This window comes from Ctenocephalides felis, unplaced genomic scaffold (genome assembly GCF_003426905.1).
Source record: "Ctenocephalides felis isolate EL2017-DRISC unplaced genomic scaffold, ASM342690v1 CF-g0.4_SCAFFOLD_01886, whole genome shotgun sequence".
Classification (NCBI taxonomy): domain Eukaryota; kingdom Metazoa; phylum Arthropoda; class Insecta; order Siphonaptera; family Pulicidae; genus Ctenocephalides; species Ctenocephalides felis.
The window spans coordinates 40,911,860-40,922,630 of record NW_020538040.1 but is presented as its reverse complement, the minus strand read 5'-3'; the positions used below and the strand labels follow the sequence as shown (position 1 = coordinate 40,922,630).

Here is a 10,771-nt window from a genome sequence, read left to right as displayed (position 1 = left end):
CTTGAAAAAACTAGTTGATATTAGACCTAATGAAAACGAACGAACGTTACTCTCGGAGTATTTTCTAACAGGAAATTTTCAAAAATCAATCATTTTTATAATTAAGCCAATTTTTGTAAGACTTTAATGGTTTAGTATGTTCATAAAGTCCAAGTATACTCTTTGTACCAAGTAAATCGTCTAATTTTAATTTTATCAAACGTCAAAAAAACTACTCATTTTCTCAAACTTTGAATTTTTAAAATTCAACTACTTGTCTTTTAAAATACAACTAGTTGTAAGGCCGTAATATTTCAGTTAATTCTATAAGACCATAAAAATCGGCTTAATTTTTTTTTCAACAGTTAATTACAAGAAAACGGCTCGGTAGATTTTCACCTAAAACTAATCAGTATCATTCCAACTAATATCTTTCGAATAGTTTTTGATTTTTTCAAATCTATTCGGTAGTATACGCTAAAATGTGGACGAAAAGTTTAGCACTTTTTACAAATTACAAAGAAACGGCTCGACCGATCGCTACACAAAACTGAGAAAAGATAATCCACATCAAAATATATCGATTTAAATTTTTCGGTTCAGGCGTTTTTGAGCAAACATGTATGGAAGTTTTAATTTTTACAAACGTTAAAAAAACGATACTAATTTTGCAAACTTTGACGAGTTGTTAAAATTAACGAATAGTCGTAGGACCGTAATATATTAGTATGACCGTAATATTTTAGTATGATCTATAAGACTATTTTATCTACCGTCAAAAAAAATCATAAAAATCGTCGAAAAAATTACAAGAAACTTTACCAAAAACTAATCAGGAGGTCGATTCCGAACCAATATCTTTCGCATTTTGAATTTTCAAAATCGATTCAGAATTGCGGGCTAAAACGTGGAGAATTTTTTTTTTCACTTTCCTACTATTTACAAAGAAATTCTCGGCCGATCGTTGCAAAAAACTGAGAAACGCTAGTCCTCATCGAGATACATCGAATGCCATTTAAAATTTTGAAATCAGTTCAGCCGTTTTTGAAAACGTATCGATTTACGGTCTTGAAAGGTCTGAAAGAGAAAACAAAAATTAGCGAATCGGATTTTTTTATGAAAACATAAACTTCTCCTTCGAAAAGTTGAAATATAAAGCAATAGTAATGTATAAAAAATCTAAATTTTGGGATAAATACGTTTAATACCATATAATAGAAAAACTGAATAATTTTTATCAGATCTGACTCGAGAAGATATGGCAGCAGACAGACTTCCGTCTATTATTATGGCACGGTCTACGGTAAACTAATATAACTTTATGATCATAATGCCATGTTAGACTTCTTTATGCGTGCCTTGTGGGTGGTGCATCCTCGGGCCGTAATTTATTTTCCAGCGTCTTTTGTACAGGTAATGGAACCTCATTTACCCCGCCTCAGGTTGCAAGCAAAGCGTTTTATCGAAGACCTATCATATACGTCTTTGTGCGCCGCTAACGATCGCGTTTTAATTACAGTTTACGAGCTGCAACATTAAAGTTCCGGCTCCAAATTGCCCGACGAGAGTTATACAGCGTCGAGCGGCAAAAAACAACGGACACGCATCAATTTTACCTGAACATATCAAAGGCACAAGAGCTTTTAACTCGAGCTTTGTAATATTATGATAAAATAGTTTTTTCTCAAAGATCCGAGCGAGATTGCAATCTTTTATTATGCGAAATCGGATAATGCAATTCTTATTTTATGGTGCATATAATTATTTTGTCATGTACACGCGCGCATGCATAAAATGCTTGGATTAACTCAAATTTTATTACTGAGTTTTAAATGTTTTATTTGTGATGTAAAATGTTGCTTTAAATTTTTGTCTTAAACCAATCTCCAATGTAAATTATTCAAGTATGATTTACACTGTTACAAAGTGTATAATTTATATAATCAATATACAAATTGAATTGATAAAATAACACTTTGCAGAATAAAATTTACTTATATAGAGATCCCTAGTTAAACTTATTAAAGAATTAGCTTTTTATGATATAACTGAATTTTCTCAATTTGATTTCAATAACTATTTTCTTGCATAATACTATTCTTTATCTGTGTAGTCTGACCATTTGATCGCCTGTACAACCACATTGTTTTTTTTTTCATATTTATTTTTAAATTTAATTATATTTTTATTTGTTTTTATTTTTATTTATATATTTTTTATTAATTTTTTTAGTTTCTTATTGCTATTTTATTAATTTAATTTTTACGGTATAAAATCAGTATAACTTTCAATCTTGTGCATGAATTTTGAGCTTGACTGGTGGTCTAATATACTTTAATATGATGAACTTGATGATGAACATTTTATGTAATGATCAAATGCTTATTTCAGCCCTTTTTTACAGAAGCGAAAATCGTGCAGCTACTATGATTGTTATAAAATTACTATCTTTTCAATATTAATGATGAATAAGCTTGACAAGAGCCTGAAATAATATCTATTATTATTGATACGGACGGCTTGCTTATAAATAAATAAATAAATAAATAAAGAGAATTCTAATCTAATCAAGAAGACTCATACCATGTAGCAAATGAATGCACTTTATACGTATTTAAAAATGTTCGGATATAATTTTTCTGCAACATTGTTTAGAGAACGGTCAATAGATATCGAAGACTTTTTAAAATAATGACAATATAATTAACAAATTGAGTAGAGCAGGGCTTAAAGGTCCGCGGATATAAAGGTCCACCACCGATATATCAAAAACAAGTAAGATGAGATTTTTTTACAACAATATTTGAAATTAGACGGAAAAAAATGTATCACCAACCATCACCTTGGCACATTGGACCTGTTTGCTCTCTTGTCGTTCCATGTTACCCCGCCTACGGAGTAAAAAAAGCATTTTTTTCAAAAACAGCTGAAAAAACACATTTTTACAATGATGAATTAGATGGAAGTTTTACTTATGTTCAGTAAGATAATGGTTTGTTTTAATATGTGTTGTTTGTTTTGATATAATGGGTTTGGTTTTCACAATATAATTGCTTAAAATTAAATTGTAACTTTGTACCCCATCCTACTATACCACATTTATTATTTCAAATTATACACAAAATATTTCAAAATTAAGAAATCTACTTTAGGTAATCTTATTAAACTTCACGTGCGAAACTTTCTAACATTGGCCATACATTTATGTATCTTTTTTCGCCGTTTTTATTAATTTAGATTCGTCATTTTAATTAGTTTAAATTAGAATTCATACCAATATACAAAAATATTTTGTTGGGTATATTAAATTGAAATTGAAATTTCTTAACAATCTGTTAAAAGGGTTCTGATCATATATAAAATTAAAATTTTTATTCAATTAAATTGATTCAATTTTTATAAAAAATGATTAAACCATTTATATCATTGTATTAAATATAATAATAAAGAAATAAGGTTTTCCAAAATTCTTAAAAATTTCAATATTTTCATAAAAATTTCAATGTAATAATTACTTATTCTCAAAGTTAACACATTGACACCAGATCCAAGCCGTTTCATTGTGTGTATTTATTATCAAATTTAAATTTATTAATATTTGATTATTCAAAGTCTTAAATTTCCTAATAATAATATCAAAATTACGACTAGGTTTATTAAACTTCGTCTGTGTTCCAGCATATTCATTCATTACATTATCCGACTTATCTCTTCTCGGCTTTCGGATAAATTCTAATTATCAATGCAAAAATAGCAGATATCAAAGTGTTAATAAGATTACTAAAGACGAATTCATAAAAGTTGTAATTACATTACCTCCTTTGTGTAAACGAGTTATAAACTTTCATCTTGATTCATTACGAAGCGTTTTTGCTTTGCAAGTTCTGTGTCAACAATTCGAGCTGTATGGAAATTTAATTATTGAAAACAAAACTCAAAATTGAAATTGGAAACAGTAAATAAACTATACCATTTATTATAAAGAATTAATTTAAAAAACTCTCCAAATTGTTTTTTAAATTAATGTAATCAGTATCTATTGAAATTAAAAAAACATGCTTTTTCATACTGACAGCATGCCGAATTTTCTTCAATTTACTTTTATTGTAAAAATATGATAATAAGTACTTCAGTTATTTGTATACGCTTTAATTCTATTTTTCAATTGTATTTATTAAATCGATTATCTGGTGAATATGATAAATATCATCAACGATTAATTTAAGGAGAGTCAGCATAAAAAAATCATGTTCATGACAAAGTGATTTTCAATAGACAAAAAATGAACAGCACGAGTATGCATTTAATACAAATAATGTAAAGTAATTAAACCGACACGAACCGATTAAAATTATTAAATTTTGCAATAAAATACATACGGACATAAAAATAAAAAGCAAAACATTACGTAATTGAATTTATGATCAACCATTTGCAAATAACAACTACGTTGAAAATTTATAAGTAATTAAATAGTAATTGCACCGCAGAGACATTGTTTTAATTACTGTAAAACTGCTACATATCTCGCGGAAGCCACCTATTTTCCAAGTTATTTATGAAATCGTTTTATTCTCAAAATTATATCTGAGCGAGAGAAAAATGTGTTAATAAAAGTTTGAAATGGTTTGAAGTAATTTAAGATTTAATATTAAAATTGTATTAATAGAATGAACCAGATATGAAGGAAAAGTACATTTCTAAGAATAATTTCCTTATAAAAATTTATTTTGCAAAAAAACTTACTTTCTAAAAATATACTTCAGTACATTTTCCAATCGTAATCAAGTGATCGTAATCGTAAATAGAACATAGCTTTTTACATAGTTTTATTTATTTGCTAAATAAAAATAATAGACAAACGAGAAAAAGACTTTACCTTAAGTAATTAGATTTGTATGTATAACAACGTTTACTTTCAGTTAACGATTCCGTATCTTTTTATTTGTTTAGTTAATTTAAAAGAAGCTCTATTCTAGTTTTTATTACCTGAAACTAATTAGATACCTTTAATCTTTAGGGGAGGCTGGCTGGGTACGGTTGTGCCAGGGTACGGTACTGACAGTCGTCATAACAGCTAAACTATACAGATTTTGAGATAGGGTCGAAAGAAAGAAATATAAAGTATTATTGTTCGAACAAGTTTCCATTATTGCTTTCAGTCAAAGCCTTACATTAACATGATCTGTAGACCACATTGCCTTAAAGAGTTAAATAAAGTTTCTTTGTGCGACATTTTTTAATAATAACTGTTACTCGTATACAGATAGATCACTTTGTTTGATATTTTTGTGAAAGTTGAACATTGGTTGTTAATTACCAGCCATTAGTTTTTGCGTAGACAAACTAGCTCAGATTCGTAACAATGGTTTGTTTTTAAAAGTGTGCATTGGGTACAGTTGTGACATGTGGATATGAGCCTTGTCTTGCAGGTAAAAATTAAACAGATGAAAAAAATGTAATGTAACTAAGACAAATACAAAAGAGAAAAGAAAAAGAAAACTCAATACAAGAAACAGATGATTTCATAAAGATTCCTTTCTAATTTTGTTTAAAAATTATATTTTGTTATATATAGTTGTATTATATTCATAAGCTTCAAATAATTTATTGTTGTATTACATCTAATAATAAAATACGTTATAAATCATTTTAGTGTTTATACCTATTGTTTGTTAACCTATTTTTATGCCCCACCCCAGTGACGGTTGTGGCACTCGCTCCTTTCATGTATCATTTGATTTTATGACTAATCCATTGAATTTTAGGAGAGTATTTTCGTATTTCGACGCAGACAAATGTTCGAATAACCATTCAATATACTTTTATTCCAACTAACTGGTGAATTAACAAATTTATTGCTCATCAGAAAAAGTGGCACATTCGTACCCAGTCTCCCTCACGAACGATATGGAACATATTGCTATGAAATAAATGGGAACGAACATAGAAAGTTTGAGAATTAATAATGATTGTAATATAACAATTAGTAAAAAAATATGTTCTAGAATTATTTGAATTAGAAATCGCTGAGCTTCGAATTGGCCTTGAAACAGATAACGAAAATTAATTAACATTGAATAAATGAGCAATGGACATTGTCAAATAAAATGTCAAAGGAAGAAAAGTGTAAAACAGAAAAAAAATACTTGCCGTTATATTAACACATAATCACAATTACAAATGAAAGTTTCTTATATTTGTTATTAACATACGTCATTAAGTAAATTCGTGCGCCATCTGTATAGTATGGTAGGGCGGGGCTAGTTGAGCAAATTTTTACTTAAACGGATGTAACTTCTCAACGAATCTCAATCTCAATAAATTGCTATACGGCTTAATGGATTTGTTGTTTATCGCTTAACAAAAGTGTTAATACTATTTTTTGGTAATAAGTAAAACTTAAAAGCTACAGCTGTTTAAATGCAAAAAGTCAAGTATGCTCAATGTACCCCATAGGTGGGGCAAGTTGAGCACTAAGAAAGTATAATGAAATTATAGGTTCAATGTCGATTAGTGATAAAATAAAATAAGTTTTTAATAACCAGTTTTATATTTATTGTCTTTATTGACAGAGAAAACAAAACTTATAGTAATTTTCTTTGAATAATTAACCAAAAGTAGAATCAACAAAACAATATCGTATCTTAGGAATTATTTTACCATTATATTCAGTATTTTTGTTTAAAATCATTATTTCTTTATATTATTACTCATAGACTTAGCTTAAATCTTAAAAATAATAATTAATTTCTGGAAGTTAATGGTTTAGCAACTATGCTCAACTAACCCCAACTCGTAATTTCAAAATAAAAGTAAGTTTATAAAAAAACTGTGAGAATTATACCCAGAATCTCTGTGCATATTAAAGTACTATAATCATATGAAAGAATATAATTTACCTGATTAAAAATAAATAACATTTGACTGAACCAGACGAAAACTCGTGTTGAATTACTTTTTTACTTTTTGGTCTCAAAATAAACCAAACGTCCGTGAGCCTCACTCATTTGTCCAGCTTCCACTAGCGATCGCGGATTGTTTATTTCTCCCAAAACTCTATCTTTCCGCCATATAATGCCTAAACGGACGGTGAATAGTTTTCGAGATACTTCGATTGCTCAACTTGCCCCTATGCTCAACTAGCCCCGCCCTACCCTACTCGTGAACTCAAATATTATGACACATAAGAATATTTATAAATTACTTAACCTCTAATTAAATCCATGTGGACTGTTCTATAATATTTTCACTTTTATCAAGTGAAATCTCGTTCTCTATTTCAAAAAGAAATGAACAATTGTAATTAACAAAAGTTAATTAACGTAGTTGTATCAAATAATTATTATAAGGTAAAACCCAAAGTAATTAAGTCTGCCCGGCAGCAGTTTGTGATTTTTGCACTATTCTGTGGCGTCGGTAAGTTTCGCACACATCCGAACGAGCCGAGCCCTTACCTCAAGTTATTCCTCCGCTCTAAGAGCTTATCCAGGTGATTACTTGTAGTTACAAATGCATACGGTTGGCGGTTCTACGACTAAGTGGCTTGAAACGTGTTTAATGTTTAATTGTTACTCGGGATATAACATTATATTTATTATGCGACAACGCTACTAACTAACGTAGTAAGCACGGGACAAACGCGTACATTGAACCAATGCCAACGTATTCTTTTCATACTTCTAATTCCAAGTAACGCAGTATAATGCCAATTTACGGATTTAATTCACTATGACTATTTGTAGCTTGAAAGTTAGAAATGTACCGTGTGCGGTTTTTATAGTCCATAGTTTATAGAACGTTTATTATCTACGTCGATCACAACATGTTTTGTACAATACCGTAGCATTTAACAACTGGTAATAAAAAAGCCTTATAAAAAGATATTAGGAGAAACGCTGAATTGGTCAAAGAGAGTCAAAAATGTATTTATATTGCAGATTTGAAAAGTATAATTTTGAACAATTCTTTTTTTTTATATAATTTTATTTGAACAGCGATCAGAACTTATGGGTTCTCTGATCTGTTGTGATTAATATCTTACAAACTACGTTTGTTTTTATTATAGATGGCAACCCAAACAGTTGTCACATCTCTGTATGATAAATTTTTATTACAATCTCCGTAATAGGGCAAGTATGGTGCAACAATGCCGGGTGAGGGCTATTTTCACTTGGAAACATATTGCTATCTATATTTCCAAGTGAAAATCGTTGTCAATGTTGCCTGACAACAGGCTGCTCGAAGTGGGTATCGAACGCGGGACCTCTGAAACAAGTCCCGTCGCTCTTAACCACTTACCTACGGGCGAGCCTTTGAACAATTCAAATATCAATTTTTAAATTGAAAGCCACACTTCCACAAAATTACGATCGGGATAAATATTATATATCATATAAAATGCGTATATCGATATTGCAGCATTGTGACGATATTGCAAAGATTTTAATATCTAGTTTCCGAAGTTCATAAATTTTATTCAAAAACTTTCAAAATGTTTTTATAAAATATGGTAACTAGTTTTATTGAAATGATATCATGTTCAATGCGATGCTGTCTAGAATATTTACTAATGGCAGAAAAGATTATATATTCACATAGTTATTCGAAATATTCCATTTTTTGTTGGTTGATTATGCATTTTTTATAATTCATATATATATTAGAAAAATTAAAAACTTTGGAAACAATCAACTTTTACGGCTATTTAATAATTAAACAGATGAAATAAAATTTGTAAATATGTAAAAATGAATGAATGAATTATCAGATTCATTGTTCACGTGGCGATCTTCTAAGTTTTGTACTATTTGTAAACAATAAAAATAATGAATGTACATTATTACCCCGCTGAAAAGGTAAACTGAACCAGGTGATAATTTTTTGAAAAACAGCGAAAAAATATATTTGTTATTTATTGTGCTATCACTAGTTTGGTTTTTATAAATGCTCAAAGTCAAATTGGACATAATTTCATATATAAATTATAACATTACTTTAGTTTTAGGTTCGAACTCAGAAGAATCATTTTTAATTACAAAGATTTGGATCAATAATTAAACAAAAAGGTCATAAAGTTTGAACTAAAACCAAGAAAAAAGTAGTGGGTGGGTGGGTGCCATCGTGCTTTAAGGCAAATTGCTGGAACCCGTACCGAAACGAAAGATTCGAGGAATACTGAATGTTTTCAAATAGATTATTATTAATATTGTAACATTGTCTAATATTTATAAGAATTACATAAATTGAATTGCAAAATTGAAATGCCATTTTTTGTACATTTAGCTCCGTATCTTCGAAATGGCTGGGCCTGCCTTTGCGAAAAACTAATAACCACTTCTTCCAATCATTACTAATTGAATATTATTTAGATCATTCAAATCGGATGCTCCGTTCTCTCAAAAACTCGATTTCTATTTTCTGCACTCTTTTCTCTTTATCTCCGTAACTGCTGGACCTGCCTTTGCCAAAAACTAATCAGCACATCTCCTTATAAATAGGAATCGAATGTTTTTTGAACCATTCAAATCGGTTGATCCGTACGCCCGAAAATGTGGGCGAAAAATTGTATCCATATATATATATACACACACACACACACACACACACACACGCACACACATCCATTTTTTCTGAAGTATGCCAAAATGCTCAGAAACCTTCAAAACGTCGAGAAAATGTTGAAATTTTCAATTCCGATTTTCGGCCCATTACAATAACTTACCCTACGGAAAGTTAAAAATTGTAAGTAAAATACAAAAAAATTCTTTATATAATATTAAATATCAATTCCTTATATTAAAATCAACCTTCATATTCTGTGTTATTATTTTTAGAACAAGTTTTGCTATTTAAGTTAGAACCAACTTTAAACTTTTCGTCTCGTCTTTGGTCTTCACTATAAAAAAACTTATTAAAAACAGTTCGTAAAGTTAGCTTCTAAGCTCGCCGATTGTTCGGGAATAATTTTGAAACGCAGTGCTTGCCTTCGCAACATATTAGTAGTACGGAGTGCAGGGCATTGAATAAAAAGAGTGGCCGTAGCTGTTACATCGTAGCCCGAAACGTAGAGCGGTCTACGCTACGCTACGTGCACCTCGCAGAGTTCGCCATTGAAGCTTTAGCCCCGGGAAAATCGACCCACGCCGTAGAACCAACCGTAGCTGCTCGAGGGCCGAACTGAGAGACAGATACATGTGTCACTCGATTGTACCCACGGTGTTTGTTATTGTATAACAGAACCGTTAATTAGAAGATAAATGTAAGTTTAATTACGCCACGATTTTGTGGACACTGATACGTATATGTATTAATTATACACCACGTACCAGAAAATGTATGTCATAAGTAACTATAATTATATATTAATACAGTGGAAGTTATTTTTGTAAATAGGTTAATGTTCGATCATTGTTAAGTATCATTTCGGCGAATATCATATATCAGAAAGGCAGAGGTTGATTATACGTAGGAAGTATATTTTTCTTAAGTGAACGGAAGTTTATAATATTTCATTTCAAATATCACTAATAGCTTTCGTATTTTTTTAACTTTCTGTATCGTAAAAAAACAAAATACATTTAATTTCTCGTAATTTTTTTGAAGATTTTGGAATAACTTTTATTAAAAAAAAATGGATGTATGTAGGTGTGGGAATACAGATTTTATCGACGATTTCAGAAACACAAATCAACCGATTAAAATGATTCAAAAAACATTCGATTCGTATTTATGGGAAGCCGTTTCTGAAAAACGGGACAAAAAATAAAAAAATCTAATTTTCCAAAGAATT

General features: G+C 29.7%; 1 protein-coding gene across 1 annotated transcript in view; it reads right to left on the bottom strand.

Annotated features, from left to right (window-relative positions):
- Window positions 1-10,771, bottom strand: part of LOC113374961 — a 728,862-nt gene that overhangs the window by 150,316 nt on the left and 567,775 nt on the right. The window lies entirely within an intron of this gene.